At 36.4% G+C, this 20,186-nt stretch overlaps 1 protein-coding gene and 1 pseudogene across 3 annotated transcripts in view; one reads left to right on the top strand and one right to left on the bottom strand.

The window, feature by feature from the left end:
• The window catches only part of LOC109678973 (phospholipid-transporting ATPase IB-like), a 310,438-nt gene that overhangs the window by 40,078 nt on the left and 250,174 nt on the right, over positions 1-20,186 (top strand). The window lies entirely within an intron of this gene.
• Positions 5,871-7,210, bottom strand: LOC109678972 (nucleosome assembly protein 1-like 1; annotated as a pseudogene).

Below are 20,186 nucleotides of genomic sequence, written 5' to 3'. Positions count from 1 at the left end.
TATCTCTTATCCTGGAAGGTTTTTATTTCTCCATCAAAAATGAAGAGTAGCTTTGATGGATATGGTATTCTTGGTTGGCAGTTAGTCTTTCTCAGAAGTTGAATTACATTACTCCTCCTTTCCTGGCTTTTAGGTTTGAACTGAGAAGTTTGAGGTGATTTCTTATGTTTTTACCTTTCTATGTAAGCTGGCTTTTTTTTCCCTTGCTGCTTTCAGTATCCTTTTTTTGTTCATGAATCTTGGCATTTTAATTATGATGAGGAATTGTTCTTTTTTGGATGCGTCTATTTGGAGTTTGAAATGCCTCCTTTACATAAGTGTCTGTATTATTACTAAGAACTTTAGGAAATTTTCTGCTATGATTTCATTAAATAGATTTTCTATACCTTTAGTTTGTATTTTAGGTCCTTCTTGCACCCATGGATTCTTAGGTGTAGTGTTGCCGTTTATCAGCAGGACCTGGGTGACTGGAGCCAGAAAAGATGGTGGGACTATCAAGTTGTGCTCATTAGCCACTTTATTGAAGATCACTTCTGCTTTTTATAAACTCCTTTTTCACAGAGTGCAGTTGGTTAGAAAAAGCATGCCAAGTATTATGTGTCAAGGTTACATTAGTACAAGGAAGCACAGTTAAAATTAACTCTATCTTTGTTATGTCTCTTTTAAAATGGGAACAGAAAAGCAGGAGAAGCACACGGTCAGCTTCTTATTTACATCTGAAGGACACAAAGCCATCTGGGAAACCTTGAGCACTGTTATTTTTCTGGACATTTAGTCCCGAGGCCTTTGCCTTAGTTCCTTGGAGCTTTCTCACAGGCCAGATACCAAATCATATGGTGCAATCTGGTCCTGAGGCCTTTGCCTTAGTTCCTTGGAGTTTTCTCACAAGGCCAAATGCAGTGTAGTCTTAAAAATTCTTAAGTTTGGCCTTTTAATGATGTCCCTGAGTTTTATATGTTGGAATCATTGGTATTTGTTTTTCTTTGTGGTTGTCTGAGTACAGTATCTCTGTGATCATGCCCTGCATCTCTGGTATTTTTTTATTCTGCTAAATCTTGTCTGTTAATAATAGTATCCACAGTGGTTTTTATTTGATTTATTATAGTTTTTATTTCCAAAGCTTATACTTGTTTTTTTTCATAATTTCAATTTCCTTGTTGAATTTCTTATCCATATTGCTGTCTTTGTTGTCTAGATCTTGAATTTGATTTCTTAAATTATCTTTTCTATTGTTTATTCATTTATTCATATGTGCATACATTGTTGGGGCCATTTCTCCCCCCATCCCCTCCATCTACCCTCTCCCCCCTCGCTTCCAGGTAGAACCTGTTCTGCCCTCTTCTCCAATTTTGTTGAAGAGAAGACATAAGCGATAATAAGAAAGACATAGTGTTTTTATGAGTTTGAGATAAAGATAGCTATACAGAGAGATTCCTAGCATTGCTTCCATGCACATGTGTATTACAACCTGAATTGGTTCATCTCTACCAGACCTCTTCACTACTTCCCGGTCACCTTCCCATAGTGGCCTCTGTCAGTTTAAGATTCTAAATTCATTTTTATATTTATTTGAATCCTCTTTGCTGTCATTGATCATTTTTAATAGTAGACTTCTGAACTTTTTGGTAATTCAGCCAATTCATTGTCTTTGGATTCAGTTGTTGAGTTGTCAGGTTTTGGAGAGGTGGCAATGCCTTGGTTTTTCATATTTAAGTTTCTATGCTTTGATTTATCTATCTGTGGGGCTTAGTTTCTTTTTTTTTCTTCCTTACATATTTAGCAGAACCTAGGAATTGGACCTAGAACAATTCCACAGGAAGCCGAGCATTCGAATAAGTAAGAAATAAGTGGAGCTCTTATATTTCTCCCTTATAAGGTTGTGTGGAAACAAAACTCTGGTTCCTAAGGTGATTACCTGGGAGTTTAACTCTGGCTAAAATGTAAAGAATTGGAAATTGAAAACAAGTCAGCTACATTGTAAGAACCTTTGTAAATGCCACAGTGTACCCCTACCTAGCACAATAATAAAGAAGCAAAGAAATTGGAGAACAGGAGGGCAGAACAGGTCCTTCCAGGGGCTGGTATGTGTGGGGGAGTGTTAGCACTAGTGGGAGAGTGGTGGTGGCGGGGAAAGGGTCAACATGGTGCAAAAACTGTGTACACATGTACACATGTATTAAAAAATGATACCTGTTGAAACTATTCCTGGAATGGGAGGGAGATACAAGTATGATATATTTGTAAAAACTTTTGTAAATGCCACAATGTACCCCCACCCAGTACAACAATAAAAAATAAACAAATAATTGGAAATTGAGTAATATAAGGAATGAAGGTGGGGAATGGAGGGAAGTAAGATAAGGAATGGTGGGAAAGTAGGTATATGAAATAATAGTATGAGCAAGTGGTGCATAGTTATAACACAGAACTATAGATTGGTCTGGGAAAATAAGGAGAAAAAAGAAAAAACTTAATTTGCTTGTACATATATAATTTGAAAAAGAGAAAACAAATTAAACATCAACAACAACAAATCTCTATATTTCTCACTGGAGAGAAGTGCTGATACTGGCTGAGTTTGTCTAAGTGCTCCGTGTTCTCCTTCAATCCTTGGTCCCTGCAGATCTACCCTTGTGTTCCAGATGTGGTTAGTGCTGGGTTGCCCTCTCTGGTTTTTCTTGTTGTAGTTGTTTAGAGGGGCAAAGTTGCACCATTGGAAGTTTCCAGCCTGCTAGCCCAGCTTTTCCAGGAAAGAGGCTTTTGCAACAAGTGGAAGCTCCAAGCTTCAAGTGCAGGCATAGTCACATAGCCTCCATAGACGTCAGGGATGAAATGTCCTGATGTGTTGCCTTATGAACATGGTTGCCCTCCACAAATGAGGTTACTCTAAAGGGGTTCAGTCATTTAAACCATGATGGTGACACTCTCCAGGCCAATTCTCCAAACAAAGTGCTTTGTCAATGAAGTTGTTTTGGGACCACACAACCTCCCTTGATATAGGGTGGTAGTGGAGGAAGGAGTAGTTTGATTTCCTGTTGTATTGTCAGGAGATCTGAGTAGGTGGGGCTGTCACCCAGTAGGTGGCAGTTAGAGTAACTGAGCGACACACTACACCTAAGATTCATGCTGCCCTCTGATCCCAAGTTCACTGCTTGGATGTTTCAGTCACATGGAGACACAGCTTTCACTTGCCCTCCCATAAATCAGTGTCATTGAAGAATGTAAATCCCTACCAGCTTGCTGAGTCTTCAGTGAGTCTCAGTGGATCTCTGTCTCACCAAGCCCCCATGCAGATTTAGAGCTTATGGAAGGTGGACTTTTCAACAGTTGGTAATGCAGGCTTGTCTCTGGAGCACTCTGCTTTATCATGTGCTTACATCTTTAGTTCTCTGTCCTACTTGAAAGGGTTGGATTGAGCTTAGGACTTCATGCTATTTTCTCTGATTCTTTTGCTTTCCTGGTGTCCTGCCACCTCTTTTATGGGTCTCAAAGCTCTTCCTCCTATTCTCTCTTCAGAACATAGTCTCCCCTTGGGGATAGCCATTCTGACTGGTATGCCACAAAATTTCAATGTTTTGATTTGCATTTCCTTTATGTTAAAGAATGTTGAACATTTCTTATATATTTATTGGTCATTCGTACTTTCAAGAATTGTGTGTTCAATTTATTGTTCATTAATTACTTGAGTTGTTCTCTTAGAATTTAGCATTTTGAACTCCTTTGTATAGTCTAGTTAATACTTCCTTGTCAGATGTATGGCTGGCAGTGATTTTCTGCTATTCTGTAGGCTGTCTCTTCATTCTAGTGACCATTTCCTTTGTTGGGCAGAAACTATTTTAGTTAGATGCAGTCCCATATGTCAGTCCTTCCTCTTATTTCTTGAGCTATTGGAGATCTATTCAGGAAGTTGTTGCCTATGCCTATATATTCCAGCATTTTTCTGTTTTACTGCAGTAGTTTCAAAGTTTTTGATCTTACATTAAAGTCTTTGATCCACATTGAACTGATTTTAGCACAGGGTGAGAGACAGGGATCTAGATTCAGTACTCTACATGTGGATAACCAGCTTTCCCAGTGCAATTTATTAGAGACTGTCTCCAACATATGTTTTTGGCACTTTTATAAAAATTCAGCTGGCTGTTATTGGGTGGGCTTATTTCTGGGTCTTTCCTTCCATTCCATTGGTCTACATGTGTTTTTGTGCCAGTATTGTGCCATTTTTGTTACTATGGCTTTGTGCTAGCTGTTAAAGCTAGGTATTGTGATACTTCTTCCAGTGTTGCTCAGTATTGCATTAGCTGTTTAAGGTCCTTTGTGCTTCCATATGAACTTTAGGATTGATTTTTCTATCTCAGTGAGGAATGTCATGGGAATTGTGATGGGAATTACATTGAATATAGAGGTTAATTTTTATAGTATAGACATTTTTGCAGTACTGATTTTGCCAGTCTATGAATGTGGGACTACTTTCTCCTGTGTCTTCAATAATTACTTACTTCAATATTTTATAGCTTTTGTTATAGATGTTTTTCACCTTCTTAGTTAAACTTATTCCTGGTATTTTTAGAGGCTATTGTGAGTGGGATTGTTTTTCTGATTTCTATTTCTTATCTGTTAATTAGAGGTTTATACAAAAATGATTGGTTTTTTTATTTTGATTTTGATTTTTGCTATTTTGCTGAAAACATTTATGGGATTTAAGAGTATTTTGGCTGAGTTTCAGTATCTTTTAGATATAGTATAATACACCTTCAAATAGAGATAATTAGATTTCTTCCTTCCCTGCTTGAATCATTTTTATTTCTTTCTCTTGACTTATTGCTCTGGCTAGGAGTTCAAGTAATATATTGAGTAAGAGTGTGGAGAGTAGACAGCCTTATCTCTTTCCTGATTTTGGAGGAAATGGTTTCAGTTTTCCCCATTTAGTATGATATTGGCTATAGATTTGTCATATATAGCCTTCATAATGTTGAGGTACATTCCTTCTATTCCTAATTTCTTCAGAGATTTTATCATCAAAGGATGTTGAATTTTGTCAAAGGATTTTTCTGCACCAATTAAGATGATCATATCGTTTTTGTCCTTAATTTTTTCATGTTTATGTTTATTTTGTTTTGTATATGTTCAACCATCCTTATATCCATGGAATGAAACCAACTTAATCATGGTGTATGATCTTTTTTTTTTGTATGACATTTTTATTTTAGGCTGCAAAAAAACAAAATTAAATAAATAAACAACAAAAAAACTTGAAATAGGCTCATCAAATGATGCAATTTCATCTTTTCCAAGAAAGCAGAAGGTAGACTCTACCACAAAGAAAAAAATGCTTAGTTAATGGAGGCTAAATTTAAAAGTATACTTTAATAATAGTGTTAGGTTAACTTCTGAAGACTCTAGGTTTTATTCAGTTTCCTGTGGTAATCAATAACCATGAGTTAGACTTCTTTATAATTAACTGTATCACCTAAAATATAAAAATCCATTAATAATCTAACAGTTATTGGGTTTGGTCTTACTGGAAATTCTTAACCGCAGTTTTGTTTTGTTTTCTTTCCCTTAAATGACATCTTAGTATTAAGTCACTGCACTTCTGTAACAATGTAATGAAAAGCACAACTAATGCAAGTGGACTAAAACCCATTTTATCAGCCAGGTGAAAAGTTACTTTTTTTAAGGAAAAAAATAGCTAAACAAAAAAACACATTCAACAGTTGTTAATTTTCGTAGTTTCATTCAAATATCTACATGATGAAAATATTCCCCCAAAACCAAACTGCAGCAATGAATGAACATGCAGGAGAGAATCTGCATTCAACAGATGTGACAGAAAAGCAATAGTTAAAATTCTATATACAACAAATTGGTCATTAAAATATCAATTCCTTTCCTTTAAAAAATTTACTGAGTCTACCAAGAAAATACAAAAACATAAGGCTTTAAGTAAATCATAGCTATGTTTAGGCTATTACAGTGCAGGTTATCCTCAAGGCCACACATCCTGCTTCACTGCTGCTTGCATTCTGCTGGGTTTTGATCATTCTTCAGGTCATAGTATGGATCATTTTCCTCATCTCCTTCTTCTTCCCCTTCCTCATCTGCTTCTTCATCTTCTTAATCATAATCATCATCATTATCTTCAATAGCTTCTCCAGTAAAGTATAACACTAATCTTGGGATTACATGCTCATGTATATTATGTAAAAAGTGACCAGTTTCAAAGTCTGCAAGAAGGATAGCTTCAGAATCGTCATCCAGATCTCCACTCTCAGAAACTTCAGGAGGGGCAAAAAAATTAAAGGAAGAATCATTGGAAACCATTTTAGTCACAGTACAAACTGTTCCATGTCCCTTGTGTTTCTTCTTCTTCTTAATGGTTTTCAAAGTAACATTCTTTCCTTTTTTTCCAATCTATTTAGCACCTTGTATATCCCATAATTTCTGGTCCATCAAAAGAAAAGGGATCAGAATCTTCTGGTTCTGACCTCATCTTATATGTCTTTGTCAATACTTCATTTGTTCAAAGTACAATTCTAGATTAAAACTCATAGGCTGGCCAGCATCTGAGAACTTCACTTTAATATCTTTCAAGTGCTTCAAAATAGGCTCATCATGTTCCTGAACCATGTCACTGAGCAAGTTGACATTCTTAAAAACAGTCAACCAAAATTCAGGAATTCCTTTAGGGTCTGCTTTTTCTTCGTTCTTTTTTTCGTCTTCAATCTTGGCCTTTTCTTTCAGCTCCTCCAAAACTTCATCTTCCTCATCTGGTTTCCATTCACATTTTTCTTCCATAGGTTCATAAATCATGTTGATGATATCAAATCACTTATCAAATAGAGACTGAGAGAGAATAGCATACTTCCTTTCAAGATCATGAACTTCTTCATAGAATTTGGCTTCTTTCTATGCACAAAAACTTGAAGGTTTTTGAGAGCATTCATTCATCTTTTATCTATCATAGGCAAGCTTTCAATGTATCCTCTTGGTGTTTCTACCAGACCATCTGGTCTTTCTTGAAGGGCTGCAAGAATCTGAGGATATTGCATCATCTGAACAGTCAGCTGACATGCTTTGATTTTTGTTTCACCAGTTTCTTATACTTCTTCAACATCATCCAAATCTTGATCAAGTTCAGACCATTCTTTGCTACAATATCATAGTAGCACAACATGGTTCAAATGTACCATTACTTGTCAATGTCTGCCATGTTGCAAGAACTCCTAATATAAGCAGCTAGTATGGGGAACCAGGCGGCTGGAGCTGCACAGACAGTGACTCAGGGTGGCAGTGGTGGTAGGAGGAGCAGGAGGTGTGTGATCTTTTTAATGTATTGTTGAATTAGGTTTGCAAGTTTTTTTTTTTTTTTTTTGTGGTACTGGGGTTTGAGCTCCAGGCCTCATCCTTGCTAGGCAGGCCCTCTACCACTTGATTCCACCTGCCCTGCAAGTGTTTTATTGAGAATTTTTGCATTTATGTTTATTAGGGAAATTGGTTTATAATGTTCTTTTTTGGTTGTGTCTTTATACCATTTTTTTCTATTAGGATAATACTGGCTTCAGAGTGATACTTTAGTATTTGGTATTAATAGTTTAGTATTCCTTCTGTTTGTATTTTTCAGAATAATTTGAAGAACTTTGATGATATATTTTCTTTAAAGGCCTGGTAAAATTTATCAATGAATACATCTGGTCCTGGACTTTTCTTTGTTGGGAGATACTTTATTACTATTTCAATCTCATTGTTCATTGCACATCTGATTAAATTTTTTATATCCTCTTGGTTCAATTTTGGTGGATCATATGTGTCAAGAAATTTATCCATATCTCTTTGATTTCCCAGTTTGTTGGAGCATAATTTTTCAAAATAAATTCTTAATGATCTTAATTTCATTGGTATCTGCTGAATTATCCCCCATTTTTTGCCTCTGATTTTATTAATTTATTAATTTGGGTCTTCTTCCTTCTGTTCCTCCCCCTCCTTTGGGATTTTAAAATTTCTTTCCTAATGTCTTTAGTGACCCATTTATCATTTCTAGGGTATGTTATTCAATCTCCCCATGTTTGGATATTTTTGTACCTTTCATTGCTTTTGATTTCTAACTTTATTCAATTATGGTCTGTTAGGATATAGGAAATTATTTCAGTTTTTGTGTTTTGAGATTTTCTTTATGGCCTAGATATGATCTGTTTTTGGAAAAGTTTCATGGCCTGCTGAGAGGAATATATACTCTTCTGCTAGGATTAAATAGATGCCCACTAAGTCCATTTCTTTAGTAGTGTTGCTTAGTTCTAAGATATTTTTGTTGAGTTTTGTCTGTATATTCTATCTGTTGATGAGAATGGGGTGTTTAGTTTTTCCCTATTATTGTATCTGGACCTATCAATTCCTTTATGTTCAGTAATGTTTGTTTTATGAACTTGGGGGTACTGAGCTTCAATGTATATGTATTTAGAATTGTATGTGTTCTTGATGAAGTCTTCTCTTTGCTAGTACAGTGTAGTGTTTTTTAAAAAATCTCTTCTGACTAATTGTTGCATAAAATATTTATTCAATATGAGTATCACTACTCCTGTTTGTTTTCAACTTCTGCTTGCTTGGTATACATTTTCCATCCTTTTATTTCTGTTGTCTGTATATGTCTTGGGGTTTGAGATGTGTTTCTTGTGGACAAGATTGTTGGATCCTGCTTTTTAATCCAACCAGACAATCTGTGTCTTTTCATTGGAAAGTTAAGCCTGCTTACATTTAGATTATAATTGAGAGACATTTAACCTTTCCTGTGTTTCCATTGGAGTTTTTTTTTCCCCAGGTTTATTCTAGTGTTGCTTAGTGTTTTCTTTTACCATTATTCATCTTCAGGTTTTGCTGAATTGAACATGTTTGGTATTTTCCTAGTTCTCATATGTTCATCCATTCTCCTTTTGAATTTTACTTTTTCCTGGTCTCTCATGTTTGTGACTTTTGTCCTCTTCTGATTGTAGTATTCCCTTAAGTACCTTCTGCAATGCAGGCTTGGTGGACATGGTGTACTTTTAGCATATACTTTATCCTTGGAAGTTTTTATTTCATCATTGAAATTGAATGATGACTTTGCTGGCTATATTTTCTTGGTTACTACTTTTTCTTCCAGGGCTTGAAATGTATTGTTCCATGCTTTCCTAGCTTATAGGGTTTGTACTGAGAGGTCTAAGGTGTTTCTCATGTGTTTGTTTACCTTTGTATGTAAGCTGGCATTTTTCTCTTTCAGTTTTCAATATCTTTACTTTGTTTTATAGTCCTGGCATTATATTTATGAGGTGATTTAGAAGTTTTTCTTCTCTGGTTATATCTATTTGGAATATGATAAGCCTATTTATGTGGATATTGATACCTTCCCCTTAACTGGGAAATTTTCTGCTATAATTTCATTGAATAAATTTCCTGTGCCTTTAGTTTGTATTTCAGGTTCTTCTTTTAGCCCATGGATTCTTAGGTATGACCTTTTGATTGTATACTCAGGTTTTGGAAGGTTATAATTATAATTATTCTTTTTTTTATTGTCTGACTGTGATATTTTCTGTCTTTTCCTTTATCCCATCTTTTTTCTTCTTGATCTTTTATGTTGATAATCCTATCCACATGATTTTGATTTGGTTTGTTGAGTTTTTCATTTCTAACATTTATAGTTTTTTCCATTTCCTTGTTGAATTTCTCATCCATGTTGCTGGTGTTGTTGTCTAGGTCTTGAACTGATTTCCTAATTCATGTGTTTGTTTGTTTGAATCTGCTTTGAGATCCTTGGTCATTTTTAAAAGTAGACTTTTGAATTCTTTATCTGTAATTCATTTAATTCATTACCTTTGGATTTAGTGATTTGGTTGTTGTGAGGTTTTGGATGTGTGATGTTGTCTTATTTTTTTCATATTGCTGTGTTTCTATGTTGTGATTGTGCATTGTTGGGGTGAGTTTCTCTTTTACTTCCTCTCAAATAAGAGAACTGACTGAAGGAACAAGTTCATAAGTTGAACAATAAACCAAATATTTAAATGATGTAAGAAGAAATTAATGCTGTAGATGAAAGGAACTCAGATTCCAATCAGGTTAACTGGTAGCTTAACAATAATTAAAAGTTTAGGTATTGAAAATCAAGTAATATAAGGGATAGGTTGAGGAAAGGGAAAGATGTGGTCAGATAGAGAGGGGAGAAGGTATAAGAAATAATAGCATGAGAGAGCACTGTATAATTATTATAGAAAAATACAAAATAGTTTGGGAGGGAGGAGGAAAAAAGAAAAGCAAATAGAACAAAACAAAACAAACCAGTCTACATTTCTTTCAAAGGGGAAGTGTGGATATACACTGGGCGCTATCCAAGTGTCCAAAAATCTCCTTCAGTCTTTAGCCTTCAGAAATCTGTCTGTATCTTTCTGATGTTTTTATTACTGTGTCCCTCTGAGCAACTGCCTGTAGTGAATCCTCTCTCCTTGCAGCCTGTGCCATGGGTCAGCTGTGGGTGCTATAGCAACAGCTTCAAGGGGGCCAAGCCTCTTGGTGATTGTGACCCTTGGTGGTTGGAACTCTTTAGGGAGTCCTGGTCCAAGGTGGAGGTTCCTAGTTCCACCAGAACAACATGGTAGAACTTTGTCTGGTATATCGCAGACTTGGAACTGAACTTGGAACTTCCAGAAACCCAGGAAAATCAATGGACATGGACAAAGTAATGCCTCAACAAAAGCCTGCTATCACTAGTTAAATTACTTGAAAAAGGCAACCCAGAAAGACAGAAAACTTTAAGGCAATAGCCACTCTACATCAGCCCAACTCCATAGCAGAATCCTGGCTCCGCTCATACCCATTCCAACAAGGATCATGTAACAAACATAGATTTTGGGACTGTAGTGAAGTGCTCCAACTCCCCCAAGATGGTGTGTCAGAGAAGGCCAAGTAGTGAGCAGATTCTCCTTCCTTCTAGGCAGTAATGTGGTCCTTCTAGATTGTCAGTGACAATGGAGAGAAACCACATTGACAGCAGCAACAAAGCACTACAAGACCTTCAAACAGGGATGCATTAAAGAAGGCACACAGGAAAACTAGAGCTCCCACCCTTGCCCAGCTGTTTGCACCTGTACTTTATCTCCCATCTTCAGTACCTCCTTCTTTTGTTGAAATGATATCAGATGAAGCTGGCTAAAATAAAAATCCAGAGTTCTACTGTATAATATCCCAAATTTCTTGGAGTTAGTGAAAAAATCATTATATCAAAAACCAAGAATATCTGAATGCAAAAAGACAATCAATGGATGCCAGCACCAATAAGACAGAGATATTTGTATTATCTTACATATGTTTAATCATCCACCATAAAATAGCTTCACTGAACAGTTAGAGACATGCATGAAACAAGTAAAAATATAAAAAGTCTCAGCAAAGAAACAGGTACAGGTATAAAGAAGAGTCAAATGGAAATTTTAGAAATTATAAATGATGAACACAGACTAAAATTTAAACACACTGAAGGGATAGGCTTTATAGGAGAATGAAGGAATAGAAGAATCAGTAACTAAAAGATAAAACAATACAAATTACCCAGTTTGACAATCAGAAAAAAATAGACTGAAAAGAAAAATTAGTAGGATATCAGCCCTGTGGGAATATTTCCAAAAAGCTAATGTTTATATTACCAGTCTTGGAAGGAGGACAGAAAGAGAATGGAGTAGAAAATTTTTTTCTGAAGACCTTCCACTTTGCCAGAAGACAAGCTACAGAATTAACAAGATTACATGAAGTAAAAAAAAAGTTAGATCCAAATGAATCCATATCAAGACACATCATAGTGAACTTCTGAAAACAGAGAAAAAAATCTTCAAATCACAGTGAGAGAAAATTGACTTTATGTTTGAATAAAGTAAAAAAAAAAATGGGAGACACAATGAAGTGACGCATCTTCCAAGGCTGAAAGAATGGTCATCACATAATCACATCCAGTAAAAGTGTCTTTCAAGAATGAAGGGGAAATTAAGACATATAATAGTTATACAAGGGGATACATTGTGACACCTACATATGTGCTTGCAATATATCTTTATTGGATTCATCCTGCCTCTCCCCCTTATAGCAATTTCAAAAGGTTTCATTATCCTGTTTTCATACATGAGTAGAAAATATATCCACCATTTTGCCCTCCTCCACCCTCTTGTTATGCACTCCCCATTCCCATTGGTACCAACCCCCAGACAGAACCTGTTTCACCTTCATGTCCTTCATTTTTTAAGTATATATTGATGGTTAGGAGGGCCTTTACCTTGGTATTTCCAACATGTTTATATCATAATTAATCAAAATACCCCCCATTACTTGCTATTTCTGTATTGCCCTGCTCTCTTATTATTCAGCATCTTAGTGCCTTGAATTATATTATCTTCATATTAAGATGCAATGTTTTAATATATTTCACTCTCTTAACACCCTCTTTCCCTCTCCCACCTCCCTGTAGTCCCCTAAGACAGATCTACTAATACAATCATGTTTTTCTCTATGTGTATGTGTGTGTGATTATGTAATATATGTATATATGTATATAAGATCATGTATGTGTTTATGTGTACATTTATCTTACAGGCTAGCTCTTCCACATAGGTGGGAAAATATGTGACCTTTGGAGCCTGGCTTACTTCACTTAATGTGATGTTCTTCTGTTGCATCCATTGACCTGAAAACAATAATTTCATTCTTTTTTATCGCTGAATAATATTCCGTTATGTATACACATCACATTTTCTTAATCCATTCATCAGTTGTGGGGCATGAAGACTGTTTCCAAAGCTTAACTATAGTGTTTAGTGTTGCAGTGAACATGAGTGTACAGGTGACTCTTTGTATCCCTGTGCATATACTTTCAGGTATATTCCCAGGAGTGGTATGGCTGGTTCTTATGATAGTTCTATTTTTAGGTTTTTTCCCCATAAATATTTACAGCTTTTATATGTGAATTAAAAAGAAAAGTGATTATTTTAATTTTCTATCTTAATTGAAATTTTTATTTTGAGATAACTATAATTTTTTATGTAGTCGCAAGAAATAAGGAGAGAGATCCTGTATACTTTTTACCCTGTGTCCCCAATGGTACAGAACACTAGGGTGAACAGAAGTGATGAAGGTGAGGGAACATGGTTGATGGACTCCATATTCATATATGAAACAGAACCATGAAACCTTTTGCAACTGTTCTAGGTGGGGTGAGGAGGGAGTCGAAGGGGAGGGGAAAATACAATATACAATGTAATACTATTCAGAATTATAACAATGAATCCCCTCTGTACAATGAATGTATTCTAATAAAGATGAAAAAATACAGAAAACTTTCATCTCCACCAGAGTGCCTCATGTGGCCCTTTTCTAAACATACCCTCTTTCCTCCCACACCCACTGCCTCATCAATCCCTGACAACCTCTACTCTGATCCTTTCTGTAATTTTGCCATTTCAATGTTACAGAAAATGGAACCATACACTCATATGTGTTTTAAAAGCTGTTTTTTTGGTGGTACTAGGATTTGAACTCAGGTCTTTGTGCTTTCAAAGTAGGCACTCTACCATGTGAGGCACACCTCCATTCCATTTTGCTCTGGTTATTTTGGAGGTGGAGTCTCTCAAACTATTTGCCTGAACTGGCCTCAAACCTCAATCCACCTATCTCAGCCTTTCAATTGCTAGGACTGTAGGTGTAAGCCACCAAAACCCAGCTTTAAAAAACCTTTTGCAATAGGTTTTTTTTTTCAAGTCAACATAATTCTCAGGAGGTCCATACAGGTTGTAACATATGTCAATCAGTTGTTCCTTTTTTATTGATGAATAATTTTCTATGGTATTTATTTATTTAACCAGTCATTCATTGAAGGATGTCTAGGTTGTTTCCTCTTTTTGACAATTAGGAATAGATCTGCTATAAACATTTATGTACAGGTTGTTGTGTGAACTAAGTCTGCATTTTTCTTAGATAAATTCCAGGAGTGCAATTGTTAGGCTGTGTAGTTATTGCATGTTTAGTTTTCAATGAAACTGCCAAACTTCTTTCCAGAGTGGTTGTATGACTACATTGGTACCAGCAATGCAGGTACAGTTGGTTTGGTTTCTCCACATGCTTTCTGGCATTTGGCATTGTGACAATTTTTTTTTTTATTAAGATATATCTTTTGTGCAGGGGGGAGTCACAGCAACAACTCCAAATAACCTTACATTGTACATTGGTTAGATCACTCCCACCATTTCATCCCCACAACTCCTGCCACACCCCCAAAAGCAAATGCAAGAGGTTTCTTTGTTCTAATTTCATGTAAGTATGTGAGTCTATCAACCATATACCCTCACCTAAATCTCCTTTATTTACCCTCACCCCTCACACAAATACCCCCTCCCTCCACATTGTATCTATTTTACAGTTCTCTTTCTTTTTTAAAATAATTTTTATTTGGATACATTCATTATATGGGGGGATTCATAGTGACAATTCCAATTAGACCTATATTGTACACTATTTACATTGCCCCCATTGTCTCTCCCCCTTAGCCCCCTCCCCACCTCACTTAAAGCAGTTGCAGGAGGTTTTTTTAGTTCTGTTTCATATAGGTATATGAAATCTATCAACCATACACTGTCACCTTGATTTCCTTCCTTCACCCTCCCCACTTCCACTAGTAACCCTCTGCCCCCATGCACACTATGCCTGTTTTACAGTCCTGATTTTCAATATTAATATTTAAGTTGATGTTCAATGGGGTGACTCAATGTGTGCCCACTGTCAGTCTGCTTTACTTTGGTCTGTTCAGTCCCTTTGAATACTCTCCCTTTCCATTTTACCTCCCACCCCCCATTTTTCAACAGCTTTCAATGCACATCCTTATATCTTCTACCTTCACATCTTATGGTATGTGATGTTATTGATGCTCTATCATTTTCTTTTTTCCCTCTTTCCCTGAGTTCCATAGTGTAGTTGCACTGTTACAGACATGTTCTACATCTGAGTTTATATATGATCATGATTGATTTGTATGTAAGTTTATCTTTGGATATATCTTCCATGCATGAGGGAAAGCATGTGTCTTTTGTGTTTCTGATCCTTGCTAACTTCACTCAACATCATGTCCTCCAGTTGCATCCACTTACCTTCAAACCCCATTCCTTGTGACTGAGTAATACTCCGTTGTGTATGTGTACCACAGTTTCATGATCTTTCATTAGTTGTAGGGCATCTGGGTTGTTTCCAGAGATTGGCTATAATGAATAGAGCTGCAGTGAGCAAGTGTACAGGTGTGTCTGCTGTATCCTGTCTTATATTCTTTTGGGTAGATGCCAAAGAGTGATGTCACTGAATCATATGGCAGTTCTATCTTTACTTTTTTGAGGACTCTCCATACTGCTTTCCATAATGGTTGTACTAATTTGCATTCCCACCAGCAGTGTGTAAGCATTCTGTTTTGCCACATCTTTTCCAGGATTTGTTGTTATTACCCTTGATTATGTCCATTCCAACTGGGGTGAGATGAAATCTAAGTGTTTTGAATTGTATCTCTTTTATAACCAGAGAAGTCAAACATTTCTTCATGTACTTACTGGCTATTTGTACCTCTTCCTTTGAGAATTCCCTGTTTAATTCATGTTCCCATTTTCTTCATTGGATGTTGATTCTTAGGGGGCTGAGCTTTTCTAAGTTCCCTGTAGATTCTGGATATTAGTCCCTTATCAGACGAGTAGCTGGCAAAGATTTTCTCCCATTCTGTGTGCTATCTCTTGAGTCTAGTGACTATTTCCTTTGCTCTTTAGTTTGATGCAGTCCCATTTATTCATTGTTTTTCTTAGATGTTGAGTCTTTTGAGTTCTGCTTAGGAAGTTATTCCCTATACTTATCTGTTCCAGTGTATTTCCTACTGCCTCTTGAAGTCGTTTCAAAGTTTCAGGCCTTATATTAAGATCTTTGATCCATTTTGAGTTCATTTGGTACAGGGTGAAAGACAGTGATCTAGTTTCAGTCTTCTACATTGTGGATATCCAGTTTTCCCAGCAGCATTTGTTGAAGAGGCTGTCTTTTCTCCAGTGTATATTTTTGGTGCCTTTGTCAAAACTAAGGTGGGCATATCTGTGTGGATTCATCTCCGGGTCCTCTATTCTGCTCCACGGTCTTTATGTCTGTTTTTGTGCTAGTACTATGCTGTTTTTATTGCTATTGCTTTGTAATATAGTTTGAAGTCAGGTATTGTGATACCTCCAGCATTTCTCTTTTTGCTCAGTTTTGCCTTGGCTATTCACAGACTCTTGTGTTTCCAAATGAACGTTAGGGTAGGTTTTTCAATCTCTGTGATGAATGTCATTGGGATTTTGATGGGAATTGCATTAAACATGTAGATTGCTTTTGGTAGTATAGCCATTTTTACTATGTTGATTCTTTTTTTTTTTCATTTTTCTTTTATTATTCATATGTGCATACAAGGATTGGTTCATTTCTCCCCACTGCCCCCACCCCCTCCCTTACCACCCACTCCGCCCCCTCCCTCTCCCCCTCACCCCCTCAATACCCAGCAGAAACTATTTTGCCCTTATTTCTAATTTTGTTGTAGAGAGAGTATAAGCAATAATAGGAAGGAACAAGAGTTTTTGCTGGTTGAGATAAGGATACCTATACAGGGCATTGACTCACATTGATTTCCTGTGCGTGGGTGTTACCTTCTAGGTTAATTCTTTTTGATCTAACCTTTTCGCTAGTACCTGTTCCCCTTTTCCTATTGGCCTCAGTTTCTTTAAGGTATCTGCTTTAGTTTCTCTGCGTTAAGGGCAACAAATGCTAGCTAGTTTTTTAGGTGTCTTACCTATCCTCACCCCTCCCTTGTGTGCTCTCGCTTTTATCATGTGCTCATAGTCCAATCCCCTTGTTGTGTTTGCCCTTGATCTAATGTCTACATATGAGGGAGAACATACGATTTTTGGTTTTTTGAGCCAGGCTAACCTCACTCAGAATGATGTTCTCCAATTCCATCCATTTACCAGCGAATGATAACATTTCGTTCTTTTTCATGGCTGCATAAAATTCCGTTGTGTATAGATACCACATTTTCTTAATCCATTCGTCAGTGGTGGGGCATCTTGGCTGTTTCCATAACTTGGCTATTGTGAATAGTGCCGCAATAAACATGGATGTGCAGGTGCCTCTGGAGTAACAGTCTTTTGGGTATATCCCCAAGAGTGGTATTGCTGGATCAAATGGTAGATCGATGTCCAGCTTTTTAAGTAGCCTCCAAATTTTTTCCAGAGTGGTTGTACTAGTCTACATTCCCACCAACAGTGTAAGAGGGTTCCTTTTTCCCCGCATCCTCGCCAACACCTGTTGTTGGTGGTGTTGCTGATGATGGCTGTTCTAACAGGGGTGAGGTGGAATCTTAGCGTGGTTTTAATTTGCATTTCCTTTATTGCTAGAGATGGTGAGCATTTTTTCATGTGTTTTCTGGCCATTTGAATTTCTTCTTTTGAGAAAGTTCTGTTTAGTTCACATGCCCATTTCTTTATTGGTTCATTAGTTTTGGGAGAATTTAGTTTTTTAAGTTCCCTGTATATTCTGGTTATCAGTCCTTTGTCTGATGTATAGTTGGCAAATATTTTCTCCCACTCTGTGGGTGTTCTCTTCAGTTTAGAGACCATTTCTTTTGATGAACAGAAGCTTTTTAGTTTTATGAGGTCCCATTTATCTATGCTATCTCTTAGTTGCTGTGCTGCTGGGGTTTCATTGAGAAAGTTCTTACCTATACCTACTAACTCCAGAGTATTTCCTACTCTTTCTTGTATCAACTTTAGAGTTTGTGGTCTGATATTAAGATCCTTGATCCATTTTGAGTTCATCTTGGTATAGGGTGATATACATGGATCTAGCTTCAGTTTTTTGCAGACTGCTAACCAGTTTTCCCAGCAGTTTTTGTTGAAGAGGCTGCTATTTCTCCATCGTATATTTTTAGCTCCTTTGTCAAAGATAAGTTGCTTATAGTTGTGTGGCTTCATATCTGGATCCTCTATTCTGTTCCACTGGTCTTCATGTCTGTTTTTGTGCCAGTACCATGATGTTTTTATTGTTATTGCTTTGTCATATAGTTTGAAGTCAGGTATTGTGATACCTCCTGCATTGTTCTTTTGACTGAGTATTGCCTTGGCTATTCGTGGCATCTTGTGTTTCCATATAAATTTAACAGATTTTTCAATCTCTTTAATGAATGTCATTGGAATTTTGATGGGAATTGCATTAAACATGTAGATTACTTTGGGGAGTATCGACATTTTTACTATGTTGATTCTACCAATCCATGAGCATGGGAGATCTCTGCACTTTCTATAGTCTTCCTCAATCTCTTTCTTCAGAAGTGTATAGTTTTCCTTGTAGAGGTCTTTCACATCTTTTGTTAGGTTTACACCTAGGTATTTGATTTTTTTTGAGGCTATTGTAAATGGAATTGTTTTCATAGATTCTTTTTCAGTTTGTTCATTATTAGTGTATAGAAATGCTAATGATTTTTCTATGTTGATTTTATATCCTGCTACCTTGCTATAGCTACTGATGATGTCTAGAGCTTCTGAGTAGAGTTTTTTGGGTCTTTAAGGTATAGGATCATGTCGTCTGCAAATAGGGATATTTTGACAGCTTCTTTACCTATTTGTATTCCTTTTATTCCTTCTTCTTGCCTAATTGCTCTGGCTAGGAATTCCAGTACTGTGTTGAATAGGAGTGGAGATAGTGGGCATCCTTGTCTGGTTCCTGATTTTAGAGGGAATGGTTTCAGTTTTTCTCCATTAAGTATAATGCTGGCTGTAGGTTTGTCATATATAGCTTTTATAATGTTGAGGAACTTTCCTTCTATTCCTAGTTTTCTTAGAGCTTTTATCATGAAATGATGTTGGATCTTATCAAAGGCTTTTTCTGCGTCTATTGAGATGATCAAGTGGTTTTTGCCTTTGCTTCTGTTATTGATTTTCGTATGTTGAACCACCCCTGCATTCCTGGGATGAAGCCTTCTTGGTCGTGGTGAATAATCTTTTTGTTGCGTTGCTGAATTCGGTTTGCCATTATTTTGTTGAGGATTTTTGCATCAATGTTCATTAAGGAGATTGGCCTATAGTTCTCCTTTTTGGAGGTGTCTTTGCCTGGTTTTGGGATAAGTGTAATACTGGCTTCATAAAATGTGTTTGGCAGTTTTCCTTCCCTTTCTATTTCATGGAACAGTTTAAGGAGGGTTGGTATCAGTTCTTCTTTAAAGGTCTGATAGAATTCAGCAGAGAATCCATCAGGTCCTGGGCTTTTCTTTTTAGGGAGACTCTTGATTGCTGCTTCAATTTCATTTTGTGTTATAGGTCTATTCAGGTGATTAATTTCCTCTTGGTTCAGTTTTGGATGATCATATGTATCTAGAAATCTGTCCATTTCTTTAAGATTTTCAAATTTATTTGAATATAGGTTCTCAAAGTAGTCTCTGATGATTTCCTGGACTTCCATGGTGTTTGTTGTTATCTCCCCTTTTGCATTCCTGATTCTACTAATTTGGGTTTTTTCTCTTCTCATTTTAGTCAGGTTTGCCAGGGGTCTATCGATCTTGTTTATTTTTTCAAAGAACCAACTTTTTGTTTCATTAATTCTTTGTATGGTTTTTTTGGTTTCTTTTTCATTGATTTCAGCTCTTATTTTTATTATTTCTCTCCTTCTATTTGTTTTGGGATTTGCTTGTTCTTGTTTTTCTAGGAGTTTGAGATGTATCATTAGGTCATTGATTTGGGATCTTTCAATCTTTTTAATATATGCACTCATGGCTATAAACTTTCCTCTCAAGACTGCCATAGCTGTGTCCCATAGGTTCCGGTAGGTTGTGTTTTCATTTTCATTGACTTCTAGGAACTTTTTAATTTCCTCTTTTATTGCATCGATGATCCACTCTTCATTAAGTAATGAGTTATTTAGTTTCCAGCTGTTTGCATGTTTTTTGTCTTTACTTTTGTTGTTGAGTTCTACTTTTACTGCATTGTGGTCAGATAGTATGCACGGTATTATTTCTATTTTCTTATATTTGCTGAGGCTTGCTTTGTGCCCTAGGATATGATCTATTTTGGAGAAGGTTCCATGGGCTGCTGAGAAGAATGTATATTGTGTAGAAGTTGGATGAAATGTTCTGTAGACATCAACTA

The sequence above is a fragment of the Castor canadensis genome, chromosome 10 (genome assembly GCF_047511655.1).
Source record: "Castor canadensis chromosome 10, mCasCan1.hap1v2, whole genome shotgun sequence".
Classification (NCBI taxonomy): Eukaryota; Metazoa; Chordata; class Mammalia; order Rodentia; family Castoridae; genus Castor; species Castor canadensis.
Note: the sequence above shows the minus strand (reverse complement) of the source record. Positions and strands in the feature narration are given on the sequence as shown.